The sequence below is a fragment of the Rattus rattus genome, chromosome 2 (assembly GCF_011064425.1).
Source record: "Rattus rattus isolate New Zealand chromosome 2, Rrattus_CSIRO_v1, whole genome shotgun sequence".
NCBI lineage: Eukaryota > Metazoa > Chordata > Mammalia > Rodentia > Muridae > Rattus > Rattus rattus.
In genome coordinates, this window is record NC_046155.1 from 152,527,685 (window position 1) to 152,541,602 (window position 13,918).

General features: G+C 50.0%; 1 pseudogene; it reads right to left on the reverse strand.

Annotated features, from left to right (window-relative positions):
• Window positions 1-12,297: 12,297 nt before the first annotated feature.
• Window positions 12,298-13,350, reverse strand: LOC116893319 (annotated as a pseudogene).
• Window positions 13,351-13,918: the final 568 nt, after the last annotated feature.

Here is a 13,918-nt window from a genome sequence, read left to right on the forward strand (position 1 = left end):
CACAGAGTGGGAACTCCCTCTTCTCACCACCCTACACTTTGGCTTGTGCACCGTTTCAGGGACCCCCTTGCAGGTAAGGAGTAGGACTCTGGTCCCCTTGCAGAACACAGACAGGCCTACTTCCTCTCGGCATTGGGCAGTAGCATCTCAAGACCAGTCTCCAGAAAGACCTATACTTGTACTTTTTTGGTTGCAAAGGGAAAATTCACCCCAGCTCCAGGAAAATGGGGAATCTGAGGGGTTGGGGATTTAGCTCAGTGGTAGAGCGCTTGCCTAGGAAGCGCAAGGCCCTGGGTTCGGTCCCCAGCTCCGGAAAAAAAAAAAAAAAGAAAATGGGGAATCTGTTTAGCTTACTACAACCATTTTCCAGATTCTGTTGGATGCCCAGAGACCACAAACAAAGCTGGAGGGGGTGGGGGTGAGGCACAGGGTGCCCCAGGGCAGCTTTCAACAATGCCTCATGTCTCTAGGCCTGTGGGACAATGTTCTTAGTCAGTGAAGGATGGGACCTGTCAGCTTGTTAAACATGTCCGGGTTGGGAGAAGAAGACTGGCAGAAAGCCAAGAGTGGGGTGGGGTTGAGAGACAGGTAAAACTCTCAGGAAAGGCCTGTGAGGATACCTCAGGCAGGCTCCATTCCACTACAGTCTAAGCACGGCTTCCCTCCTCCAGGCACATCGGCCACGTTCTGAGTCCAGGATGAGTAGCCTCTCTACAAATGCTACTTGAAGAGACCAATGGTCTTCTGGGTTTGTCTTCATCCTGACTCTGGGGTAGAGAAGATCCTTCCCATTTTCCAGATGAAAAAAAAAAAAACAAAAACAAAAAAACAAAAACAAAAACAAAAAAACAGGCTCAGAAAGAATACCTGCTTTGCCAAAACCGTGCAATTTCTAAATGATTTCAGCCAAGACCTTAACCTGGCACTGACTGGCTCAAAGCCTATTTTCCTCTCTTCAAGGCCCTATGCTCACAGAACATACGGCAAGAAACTGATCTCAAGGCAGGTTTAGGTGCAGGAGCCACAGAGCGGGCAGTGGGTGTCTCTGCTGTCTGCCTGCTTCTGCCTTTTCTGCCCTCACCCTGGCCAGACACCATCTTGGTTCTGATTTTCACGTCTGGACAGGACCCTCTGCCACCCAGTTTCCTGAGTCTCCAGCTTAAAGGTGGCCGATGGTGGGAATGCCCACCCTCCATGGTCATGTAAGCCAAGTCCTCAGAATGAAATCTATGCCTTCTGCCATTGCTTCTGCTCGCCCAGAGGAACGGGACTGACATGGTCAATACAGTAGAGTTTCCATGCCACACAGTTATGTAGAACTCACAAAATGACTCAGGAAACCTGTCACAGAGCAGAGCACATTCCCGAGCCTGCCAAGTATTATATGAGTCAAGTCTCTTTCAAGAGAAAATCTATGAAGAAGTCTTTTGACTCGGGTACAGTGTGGGCTCAAAGAATGTTGGGTACCCAGCATGTACCGTAAGATGTTCCCTAGATAGGCCTGGCCAAATGATGGTGCCACCCTAACCAGTTCTGTGTCACTCTTCCATTTGGTGTTCGTTGAGTGAGAGCATTCAGTGACTTCCTGTGGCCTCCAGGATAGAAGTCAGATCCTCGGGCTGCACATCAGACCCTCCGTAGAGCAGCGCCCAGAGTCCTCCCTCTCTGACCTTATCTCCAGTTTTCCTGTGTGCCTCCTGTGTACCAGAGTCAAGGCTACTCCCCATACCCCTCAAATGTATCATGCCTGTCCCATTTCCAGTCTTCCACTCAGGCCGCGGTGCTCCTTCTACCTGAGCACCCTCCTCTCCCTTGCCGCTAGACCTGACATCCTGAGCCCGAGGTCACAGTCAGAGAGTAAGTGCCAGGGATTCAGAAGTGAGCAAGATAGTCAGCTGTGACTCATGCTCATAGTCCCAGCTACTCATGTATAGAAGCTGGAAAGATGACTTAGGTTCATGAGTTCGAGACCACCCTGTACAAGAGAGAGAGAGACAGCTCTTGCTCTCTTGCTCTTCCCTTCTTCCACTCCCCGCTTCTCATGGCCGGCCTCTACTCTCCTCCTCTCTTCTTCTATTCTTCTATTTCTCTACTTCTCTCTCTGCCCTACTACCCTCTTAACTCCCCTCCCCATGCCCTGAATAAACTCTATTCTATACAGAGAGAGAGAGAGAGAGAGAGAGAGAGAGAGAGAGAGAGAGAGAGACAAAGAGAGACACTCCTAAGCCTTCAAAGACCAACATGGAGGGAACTAAGACCATCCTCCTCCTCCATAGTTAGAATGCAAGCTTAGAAGCCAGTCTTGGTGACTCACACAGCTGTGATCCCAACACTTGGGACGTAGAAGCAGGAGAATCAGAAGTTCAAGACTAGCCTTGGATACACAAGGTTGACCTGGGCTGTAGGAGACTTAGTCTATAAAACAAGTTCTAACAAAGCCAAACGAAGCAAAAAGGAAATAGTGTCACACGGCCACAAAGAAGTTAAGAAATGTTCCGCATTCAGGAGAGAGCACCTGCTGAAGTCACTGATGGCGCTCATTTCGTCTAGGCTCCGCCCCCCCCAGTTACCTGGCAACAGCCAGGTGCGTGTGACCCACTGTAGAGGGGCTGCTTGCCCCCTCCTCTCTCTCGCTCTCTTCCTCCAGCTCCTTACCTTCTCGCTACTCATTCCCCTCCCCCCTCTTTCCGCGTGCTCTTGGCCGGCCTCTACTCCTCTCTTTCTCTGCCTTTCTTTGTCTCTACTACTCTCTGAACTCCCCTCCCATGTCATGAATAAACTATTCTATTCTATACCATTGTGTGGCTGGTCCCTCAGAGGGAAGGGATGCCTCAGCATGGGTCCACAGAAGCACTCCCTTCCCCCACTCCTTACCGCACCTCCACCAAACATATCCCTGGCCTCTCCTATCTTTTTTTTTTTTTTAATAAAACATAACAGTCACCGGAGTAAAGAAACCAGAGAAGGCTTTCCAGAAGAGGCGGCATCAGGGCCGGGGTGAGGAAAGGATTTCAGCTGGTGGATTAGGCGTTGAGAAAGCAGAACAATGGGGCTGAAGCAATGCAGAGACCACGAGATGCAAGGTGTGTCTGTCGGGACACCCTTAGCAGACAGTGCCAGGTTAGGACAGTTAGGTGTGCGTTCTTCTATCCAGGTTTTGGTAGCCAGAAGTCACTGAAGTTTCCAAAGAGTAGGAAAGGTGGGTGAAAACGGGATGTCGGAAGGCTGTGGGAAACAGGGCGCCTTGCCTGGTGACCAGACGTGGCACCCACAGGCGAGGGCACTTGAGGAGCACCAACCTCTATAGCCACATCGGTCGGGGACGCAACCCTCCACGCCCTGAAGGCCCTCTGAGCACTCACTGGCAGCCTGACTCTTTTCACCTTCTCCATGACTGCAAGACCGATGGCTTTCCTGAGTTGCAGGGCCCGAGAAGCAGAGAATCTCATGTCTCCGTCCTTGACCTGCTAGGGAGTGCTGTGTACGAGGTAGAGGTCCGTCTGTCTGTCTCTGTCTCTCTCTCTGTCTCTCTCTCTGTCTCTCTGTCTCTCTGTCTCTCTGTCTCTCTCTCCCTCTCTCCTCTCTAATGAGAGAGTGGTATCTGTCCCAAGAACTGCTTTGTATCACACGCCCTCTCCCCAGTCCCCAGCCTAACCCACCCCTCACCTCAGTTGATGGGTGTGAAACGTGAAGGCTCCACCCCACTTACTTTCTCCTGGCTTTCCTGGTGCCACCCCCTGGGGTCTGGATGACCCACTTCCTAGTTCCTTTTGCCTTCTCCTCCCTCTCTTCCCTGTGCTCTTCCAGGTCGGTGATAAATGGCGCCTCTGTTTCCCTGGGGACTTGGACTTCTCCTCACTCTTCTCTGAGATTCTCTCAGAGACTCTATCTCAGGAACTCTGTCCCTCCCCCACCGTTTACTCCTGGGGAAAAGCCGAGTTCCCTGCTCCCCACTCTTCCTGGGATGTTCCTGGTTAGCAGGTCCCTGAAAAACACTATCACAAGGACCCAAGTGACTTTCCACTGAGGTGGGTACTGGAAGAGGGAGCCCCACGTCCTGCCAGTCCCCAGTGTGGGTTTCCATTGCAAAAGATGTCCCTTGTCTAACCACAGCAGGGGAGGGTCCATCAGCTGTGACGGTCTTTCCTGCTGATGCTTTGGGTGGCAGGAATAGTGACAGACTTGCTTAACGAAGATGAGTATGCAGCTTGCTGAAGAGGGGACACTGGTGGGTGGGGGTGGAACTCAGGAGCCCTGTCTTTTTTGAGCAGGTAGGGTGGCGAACATGAATTTTCCCAGCACTTTGCAGGTGGAGGCCGGAGAACCGGGAGTTCAAAGGCAATCAATCTAGTTATGTAGTGAGCTTGAGGCCAGCTAGGCTGGTGGGGGTGGGAGTAGGGAGATTTCTTGATAAGACCCTATCATTCTTTGACCCCTGAACAGACTGTTTTAAACTTCTCCTACAAAGTGGAGAATTATATTCTGAGTCTTGGCTCAACGAAACAATGGTAAATTATTGAGAAATACCAGGGGGATCAAATCCAATTGAAAGTATGAATACGGTCCTATTTGTCATTCCCTGGGGTTGCAATGGGAAGGGACAAGGGCTGAGCTGTGAGGCTGCTGGCTGCTTTCCCTTTAAACTGTTTATACAACACCTAAGTGCTCACGTCTCAGAAAGCAGGTTCTAACTGGACATGAAGCTAGGCGAGGCACCAGGCCCTGCTCCTTGAGCATGCTCAGATGTCTCCTGCCCTAGAAGGGGGTCATAGGGGTTCTGGTTCTGCTTCTCAGCCTAGGATTTTGCTAAAAGGGGTCAAGGGAAACCCCAGGTGCCCTACAGCAGAGACCTCAGGCTCACGTAGGGCTCCTAATGGTTTCCCCATGCGTTCATATGTGTATGTATGCATGTATGTATGTCTTGTACTGAAACAGGGTCTCATTTATCCCAGGCTGGCCTTGAATTCACTGACATAACCATGAATGACCTTGAAGCTCTGTTTCTATTGCCTCTTTATCCTGCGTCTCATGACTCCAGACCTCCTGTATATAGGACTAACTATGAAACACAGGGCTTGCGTGTCTGGAGGAACTCTATCAGCCGTGTCCCATCCATAGTCATCCTCTCACCCCCACCTCCCTCACTGTCAAATCATTTTTACCCTAGTCCAGAAACCAGAATAGGAATTTGTACATTTATTGACAACCTTCCCGAAGCACAAAATATTTAACAGCTTCAGATCACACAACTGGGAAACACCACCCACCTTTCAAACTACTACACTAGCTTCCCTCGGGCCACACTGCTGCCTGAACTTCCCTCTGGGCTGCCTGGGAGGACAGCAGGGAAGTAAGTAGTCACCCTTTGCTCTCTAGATATCTAAGGGCAAAGGTGACCGACTGGTCCTGCCCGGCAGAATCACCCAGGGCTGTGGCAGGAAGGTCTAGGCAGCTCACTAGGCCACAAGGGTACTTTAAGGTCATCTAGTCAGCCGCCCTTTCCTGGCACCTCCTTAATCTTGTATGGCCCACGTGTGTGTGCAGGGACAAGCCCCCCCTCTGGTGCAAATGCTTGCGACATAAGGCTATGTCCAAGCCCATCTGAAGGTTCCTTATCCCCCAGCTGTAGTCACAGAAGACACAGATGCTTCAAAGCTCTTCACAGCTCGGACCTGTCTAGACTTATCAAGTCAGAGGGACATGTGGCTCTGCGTCACTAGGTCCTCCACAGAGGACATTATTCATTCAGTGGTAGTAACTCAGAGGTCAGAGTCTCAGACCCAGTCTTGGGCTCTCTCGGATGAATCTGCAAGCCTGGACGTCTCCCTGGTCTCAGGGCGTGGCTCTGCGGCTAGTCTCTGGCTTCTGGGTTTTTCCACTCTACCAGGCCTCTTGCTGCAGCTCTTGCTTGGGGGTAGGTGTGGCAATTGGGCATTGAGGATTTGCTCTGCCAGGAGGCCACACCCCAGCTATTAAGGTTGCTGGCCTAGAGGCCACCTCCCCAGGTCCCTTAGCCCCAAGCTGAGCTGGCTCTCCAGCACCCAAGTCCCTCCTCCCCTCTTCTTAAAGAGGCTGCTTGTCAAGTGCAGATGGGCCTGAGCTCTGCCAGCATCTCCATGACAACCAGAGCTCCCAGCTTCCTGCCTGGATCAAGTGCTTGCACACTCCTAGGGCTTCCTTGTAGACCTGGAGATTGGCTGTGGCCCCGAGCCCCAGACTCACACACCTTACCATCACGTGCTTTCAGTATTTAAGGGGGCTACTCAACAGGTTGCCCTGAAGACCTCCTCAGACCCTGCAGGAGTTGTTTGAGGAAGATCTGAAATGAGGAAGGTTAGAAACTGTCTTTTTTTTTTTTTGGAGGTGGCCTAACTGATTTCTCTTGGTAGGCTCCAGTGTTTAAGCTTTTTCAGGGCAATGGGTGAAAGGTAAAACTCCACTCCGTTAGTTGGCTTTAGACTTTGTTCCCTGGATGTGGAAATGGGGTGACAGGAGATGGTCTGCAATTCTTAGGCCAGCATCCAAAAATATTTCCACCCCTGTTCCATCAAATGGTCCCAGGGACAGTAGAGGGACGCCAGGCCTCAGCCCATCTGCTTCTCAGGGTGGAATGAAAGACTAGGGAGAGAGTGATCAGCAGGGGAGGGAAGGGAGGAGGGAGGGGGAGGGGGAGGGGAAAGGGATGGAGGGGAGGGGGAGAGAGGGAGAGGAGGAGGAAATGAGGGAGAGAGGGAGTGGTGGGGGAAGCCAATCTGCACCCTGGTTGGCCAGTCCTCTAAGGGGTGGGGGTGAGACCAGGAGAAGGAAGCTGAATAGGGGCAAAGTAACCAAGTGCTGGGCTCCTCTTGGTGGCTGTGCCCGTCTCCTTGACTTCTAGCCATGGAGGAGGCAGAAAACAGGTCTGAGCGTCTTCTCCCACCTAGTCATGTGGTCTAGCAATTCACAGCTCCCCTGCTTCCTCCCGGATCTGCCTCCTTTCCCTATTCAACTTCTTTTCCCGTCCCTCATGGGAAGCTCCATCTTTGTTAGACTGACTCTTTGGGTGTCAGGGAGGCAGACTTCGGGATTAGAGACTTTAGAGAACCGGCAGGGAGGAGGATTTGGGTCTCTAAGCGCTGTTAATTGACATAATAAAGGACTAGGAAATTCCTCAGAGGAGCTGGGCTCTCTGGAAAATGGGGGTTCTCTACTCTTTAGAGTAAAGAACGCATTTGAGCTGTTCTGAATTGTATATATATATATATATATATATATGTATATATATATATGTATATATATTTGATCTAGTTGTTCTGGAACCATTCTGTAGACCAGGGTGGCCTTGAACTCAGAGATTTGCCTGCCTCTACTGGGATCCAGCACCCTGCTTGTTTTGAGTTTGTTTGTTTGTTTGTTTGTTTGTTTGTTTGTTTATTTTTGAGACAATGTCCTGCTATGTCTTTGAACTCCTGATGCTCCTGCCCCCATCTCGCAGTGTAAGAACAGTGTCAGAACCTAGTCATTGCTTTACCTTGGTCCTCCTGGTGGCTGACGGTATTGGCAGGCACCTACTGGGACCCTGCAGATGGGACATCTCACCTGGAAAGTGAGTTGACATCAGAGGGTATTGATGTGAGTTCATGCTGCTTGCTTCCGCCTCTCCCGGATGGGGTGTCAAAAGCCTGTCTACCCATGCTGTGAATCCCTCCCTCTCAGGAGGGACTAGAGGAGGCTCTCCCTTCTTCCCAGGATCTCTGGTTCCCTTCAGCGACCGCCCCTAGTGCTGGGGCTTAAACAGGCCTCAGAGGCCCACCATGCTGTTGACCCTCTGTCTGTCTGTCCATGACATTAATAAAGCTTGTAATAAACTCCCTGGTCTCCAGTAATCCATCCCAGGAGCCTCATGCTAGGATTACAGGCATATTCACCACCACAAATAGCTTGAAGTTATTTTTGATTATTCTTTTTCAAGACAGGGCTGACCTGGAACTGACGATGTAGACCAGGCTGGCCTCAAGCTCACAGAGATCCACCTGCCTCTGCTTCCCTCCCAAGTGCTAAGATTAAAGGTGTGTGCCGCCACTGATGGCTGAGTTTTTGATTCTTCTTATTCTGTTGCTGATGTTAAAAAAAAAACAACAAACAACAATAAAAAGAAAAAAACCACAGCTCTTGTCTTAAAGGGAATAAGAGGGGTTTCATTCTGGAGCTATTTGAGTGGCCCTAACCTGGGAACATAGCTACCCCAGATTCATGTTCCAACCCGGAAGCAGAACAAATAAAATCAGAAATCAAAACAAGTTGGGAATTCTTTGGTGGGTACACCAGAGAGACAGGTACGGCACGATGAGGGTGAGGTGGACTGTCTAGGCCTGAAACGCTGTCTGAGCTGCTTGATTGGTAGACGCTATCCAATAGTCGTTAGGTTTTCCTCTGGCACAGAGGTGGGCCTGAAATGGCTGTTCCAGAAGTAGCCCAAGAGAAGACAACTAACTTCCGGACCAGCGGCATGCCACCATCTCCACAGCGCTGTAGTCTGTCAGTCTCTGCAGTCTCCGCCTCCTCCCGGATTCACGCAGCAGGAGAGCAAACCTTACAGGCCCAGGCCAGCACGTGTAGGCCAGCAAGACAGCTGAGTGGCTGAGGCACTCGCTCCCAGAATCTATGGCCTGAGTTCAATCCCCACATTGAATCCCACAAAGCGGCTGGAGAGCCAGCTTGCAAGAGCACGGGCTGTTCTTTCTGAGGACCCAGGTTTGATTCCCAACACCCACATAGTGGCCCACAACAGTCTGTAACTCCGGTTCCGAGAGATCAAATGCTCCCCGTTTTTATTTTCCTGATCCCTGTGGACACTGCACACATGGTACACAGATACACCTGCAGGCGAAACACCCATACACATTGAAAAACATCCACAAACGAACAAACGTTCTCTGACCTCTACACACTTGTGCCCGTGCTGCACACCCACAAGCGTGGACACACACAGTAGATTAAATAAAAATCAAGAAAAGAGTTTCAGTGGTAATCCCTTAGGCTTACTGAACATTTCATAGGCAATAACCCTTTCAAATCTGATTTGCTTATTACGATCTTTCTGTTGAGTAGGGAAGGTCACCTGTTTTACAGGATTGGAATTTTAGGTAAGGTGACAAAGTCAGATGTGCTGGAACCAGGCTTCAGTGACATGAAATCCGTGTGGTATCTTGGCATGTGTCCTTTGTGGAGACCAGGCCTCTAAGAAGGGCAGGGACAGGTCAGTGGGATGTAGCTCTGAGGACAGAGTACCCAGTTCAGCGGACCCCAAGGCTCAATCCCTCAGCACCACATAATGGGGGCTCTACACCTGCAATTCCAGCCTGGGGAGGTAGGAGCAGGAGGAGATAGAACAGGTCATAGCTTTACAGAGTTTGAGGTCAGCCTGGGCTATGAGACTGACTCAATAGAACGAAACAAAACAAGAAAGAAAGAAGAAAAAAAAGCCAAAACAAACAAAACTCAGAGCAGAGACAGTGCCTTTCAACGGCTCCCAAGTGAGCTGCCAGGCCTCGCTGAAGAGCCTCTCAGAAATCTAACGATGCAGAAGAAGCAATGAGGCTGACAGACGGCACAGCTGCACAGGGGCTACTCGCTCATTCACGGAGCTGGGCAGCAGGAATGTGCTGGCCCAAGCGAGCATCAAGAACAGTTCCTGTCAGCCATGATGCTTCATCAAGCTCACGGGGCAAGGGGCAGGATCAGAGAGAGCGCAGGGGGATGAAGATCCTGGGGAGAGAGGATCCAGGGCCCAGGAGTGGGGATGCAGGGCCCGGGATGGGGGAGAGTGGGGGGGAGGATGCAGAGCCCAGGAGGAGGGAATGCAGAGGAGGGGGAGAGGATGCAGAGCTCAGTGGGGAACTCAGGGCCTAGGGAGTGGGGGATATAGGACCTAGGGCAGTATTCAGGGCCCAGGAAGGGAGGACTCAGGGCTTAGAGGGGGATGCAGGACCTGGGGGGACACTGGGTTCATGCTTAATACAGAGCACAGGAGGACAACCCTGTGAGCCGCCCCCGCCTTCTCTCATGTCTAGATTTCTGAGAATATGGACAGGGACCTCTTTCTCTCCCGGAATGAAGCTCATCAGTTTCCCGGGGGCAGGGAGGTCTGGTCCTATTTATCACAGAGGCGACCTTGGAAGGAGAGACTGGACTTTCATCCACTGTCCTGGACTTCTAGGCATGCCATTTATCACCGTGAATACTTTATTTCTGTGAAATAAGAAAAGCAGCAGCCCTACCTCACGGTTACATTACTATTATCTGATTTTCGTTTGTCCTGCTTGTGAGATAAGGTCTCACTGTGTAGCTCTGACCCGCCTGGAACTCGATATGTAAACCAGGCTAACCTTACACTCACAAAGATCTCAAGTGCTGGAACTAAAGGTGTGCACCAGCAAGTCTGGACTGGCTACATTTAGGGAAAACACAGCGCTGGTGCAGGGGGATTGCTCATGAGGCCACAGGTTCCTGTAGGAAATGGGTTGGAGAGGAACTTGTGGCCACCTCTCTAGAGTTTATCTGTTTTTTACTACCAATGACGCTCAGAGTTTTATTTGTATTTATTTACTTACTTTAGAGGCAGGATCTTACTCTCTAGACCAGGTTGGCTTAGAATTTACTACTCTGTAGCTCAGGTTAGACCCCAGCTCATGTCGATCTGTCACTTCTTCAAGCTCGGAGTTGAGTTGGTCCTGCGCCAAGATCTGTTCCAACTGCTTATTCTGGTGAGGGCTACCCCAGAGCCTGTCCTCCCCACCACCACCCCCGTAATTTTGTGCCGTGTGTGTGTGTGTGTGTGTGTGTGTGTGTGTTTTGACTCTTAAAGAGAAACAGACTATAACGTAGTCCTAGAGAGAGTAAGGGTTTGGGCTGTTGAGGGAGGGGCTTCCTGTTCTGGGTTTTGTTTTTTTTGTTTTTTGTTTTTTTTATTTTTTATGGAGTCCCTAATCTACAATGTAAATGCATGACTGTTTATGGCTATTGCCACACACTGGCTGGTCTCCACCCCTCAGGAAGTTCATTTAGAAAGGCGTTTCCACAGAAAAGGCAGTGGTTTCCCTCATGCTCGAGATCACCCCATTAGATATATGCAGCCGTATACTTGTCCCCAGAGCAAGGAGAGCAAGACACAGGTCTCTGACCACACACTCACTCACACGCTGCCTAGATGAAGTCCTGGGTTGGACTCCCGGTTCTGCCATCCCCTGGGAGGATTTGGCAAGTTCCTTGATTTCGTAGGGTCAGCATTGAATGAGAATGACATTTTATAACTTGTTGTGAAGCTTAAATGTAAAGATCTAGGCACCTAGTAGGTGTCCAATGAAACCGAGAGACTCCCCTTTGAAATCCCTTTTGGTTGCGGGTTGACCTGAACACACCTCTTAGTTGGCTCTCGGGAGCCAGGGGACCTTTGACACCACCGCCTAGCAAACTGGTGTCACCTAATCAGGACAGCTTGACTCAGTGTCAGCTGCTGTCTCTAGGGCTGAGGAGGAAGCTTCTAGGTGTCAATTTCCAGCTCCTCCCACATCCTCAGCCTGCTTATCAGAGCCTTTGCACAGGGTGCAGAGTTCAGTGGTTGCTGGGAGGCGGCCCTGCAGGCCTTTCAGATTTTATTCCAGTCAGGGGACCAGGAGAAGGAGAGCCCCAGTGCTGAGCTGGAAATGTGTTCCTAAAGTCTGCTTCGATCTTGTTTGCCATTCCTGAAAGCGCCCACACTGGTCCAGCATTCTTCTTTGAAGTGTCGAAGTTTCCCTTTCTCTTGAAGCTCCCCTCTGCAAATACACATCTCATACGCTCCTCACCTTTCTTCTATTTGTTCTTTTAAAGGGTTTTATTTATTTTATGTATGAACTGTCGCTGTCTTCAGACACACCAGAAGAGGACATCAGATCTCATTACAGATGGTTGTGAGCCACCATGTGGTTGCTGGGATTTGAACTCAGGACCTCTGGAAGAGCAGCCAGTGCTCTTAACCACTGAGCCATCTCTCCAGCCCCCAAATATACCTTTTCCTTTAAAACAAAACAAAACAAAACAAAACATTTGGGACTGGCAAGATGGTTCAGAGGGTAAAGGAGTTTGTCACCAAGCCTGAAGCCCTGATTAAGTCTGATCCCCAATCCCACGTGGTGGGAAGGCAGGTTGACTCTTCCACGTTGTCCTCTGGCTTCCACATGTGTGCCACGTTGTATGTGCGTGTGCTCTCCAAAATAAATAAGTGTATGTCTGTTTGCACTTACTGTTCTTTCTTTATTTTCTTTCAGTTCCTTCTTTTTATGAACTCGTACACAACTCCCTGTCCTCTGGTTTGCTGAAGCAGTAAGTCAGACAGCTCTTGCCACAGTAACGCCTGTCCAAGTGGCTACCCATGACACTCCAGCACCACGTTCATCAGAAGGACACTTGACGAAGTGGCTGGTTTTGCCATTTTCATCCGCCTTATAGTATTTCAGCACCGCCAACTTAACCTTCTTCCTCTCGTGCTTACTCTTCTTGGAGGTGGTGTAAGACTTCTTCTTCCTTTCCTCAGCTCCACCACGAAGTCTCAGCACGAGATGGAGAGTGCACTCCTTTTGAATGTCAAAGTACAGCCATCTTCCAGCCTCTTACCAGCAAAGACCAACCTCTGCGGATCAGGAGGAATTCCTTCCTCATCCTGGATCTTGGTTTTTACATGTTCTATAGTGTCCCAGGGTTCAACCTCGAGCATGATGGTCTTCCCTGTAAAGGTCTTCATAGAAATCTGGCGACCCCACCCACGATGGCGGATCAGAAAGCGCACTTAACAGTTCTTTTTAAAGGTTTATTTATTTATTATATATGAGTACACCGTAGCTGTCTTCAGACACACCAGAAGGGGGCATCAGATCCCATTACAGATGGTTGTGAGCCACCATGTGGTTGCTGGGAATTGAACTCAGGACCTCTGGAAGAGCAGTCAGCGCTCTTAACCACTGAGCCATCTCTCCAGCCCCCACTTAACAGTTCTTTTTTTTTTTTTTTTTTTTTCTTTTTTTTCGGAGCTGGGGACCGAACCCAGGGCCTTGTGCTTCCTAGGTAAGCCCTCTACCACTGAGCTAAATCCCCAGCCCCACAGTTCTTAATTCTGAATTGTGCCTACATTCTTTAGAAAACACTGGGTTGGTAAGGAGTTTAGAAGCATAAGCTAGTCAGTGAGAGGGTTTGTTGTTATTTTTACTTTTTTTAAATGGCTCCCCATACCCCAGGGTGACCTCAAACTTGCTTTGTAGTTGAGGATGTCTTTGAACTCCTGACCCTCCGTCTTTCCACCTCCAATTTGCCATGATGACTGCTGTGTACCACCATGCCTAGTGCTCCAAACTGATCCCAGGGCTTCCTGCATGTTAGGCAAGCTCTCTACCACCTGGGCTCCTAAGAGCATTGATATTATCAATGTAGGGCAATTAGCTTACAGGGATTGTAGATCTACAATCCTCTTAGAAAGCTAGCATCCAGGTTTCTATTCCCCAGATGAAAAGCTGAGGCTAGCCCCATAATACTGGAAGTGGAGTGTCTGGCCTGAGTGGGAGAACAGCGTTTACTCATTAAGCTCTACCCTTCTGTGGAGTGTGTGCATGTGTATGCATGTGTGTGTGTGTGTGTGCATGTGTATGCGTGTGTGTGGGAGAGAGAGAGAGAGAGAGAAAGAGAGAGAGACAGAGAGACAGAGAGACAGAGAGCGCATGACAAAGGCTGGCCCTCAAGGTTGATATATAGCTGGGGCTGGCCTTGAACTCCTGATTCTCATGCCTCTGCCTCCTGAGTGCTGAGATTGAAGGTGTGAGCCACCATATTTGGTCCTGGTCAGAGTTTCCTGTCATCTTTAAAGGATCTTGAGCCCTCCAAATCTTCAGTTCTTTTTTTTTTGGGAACC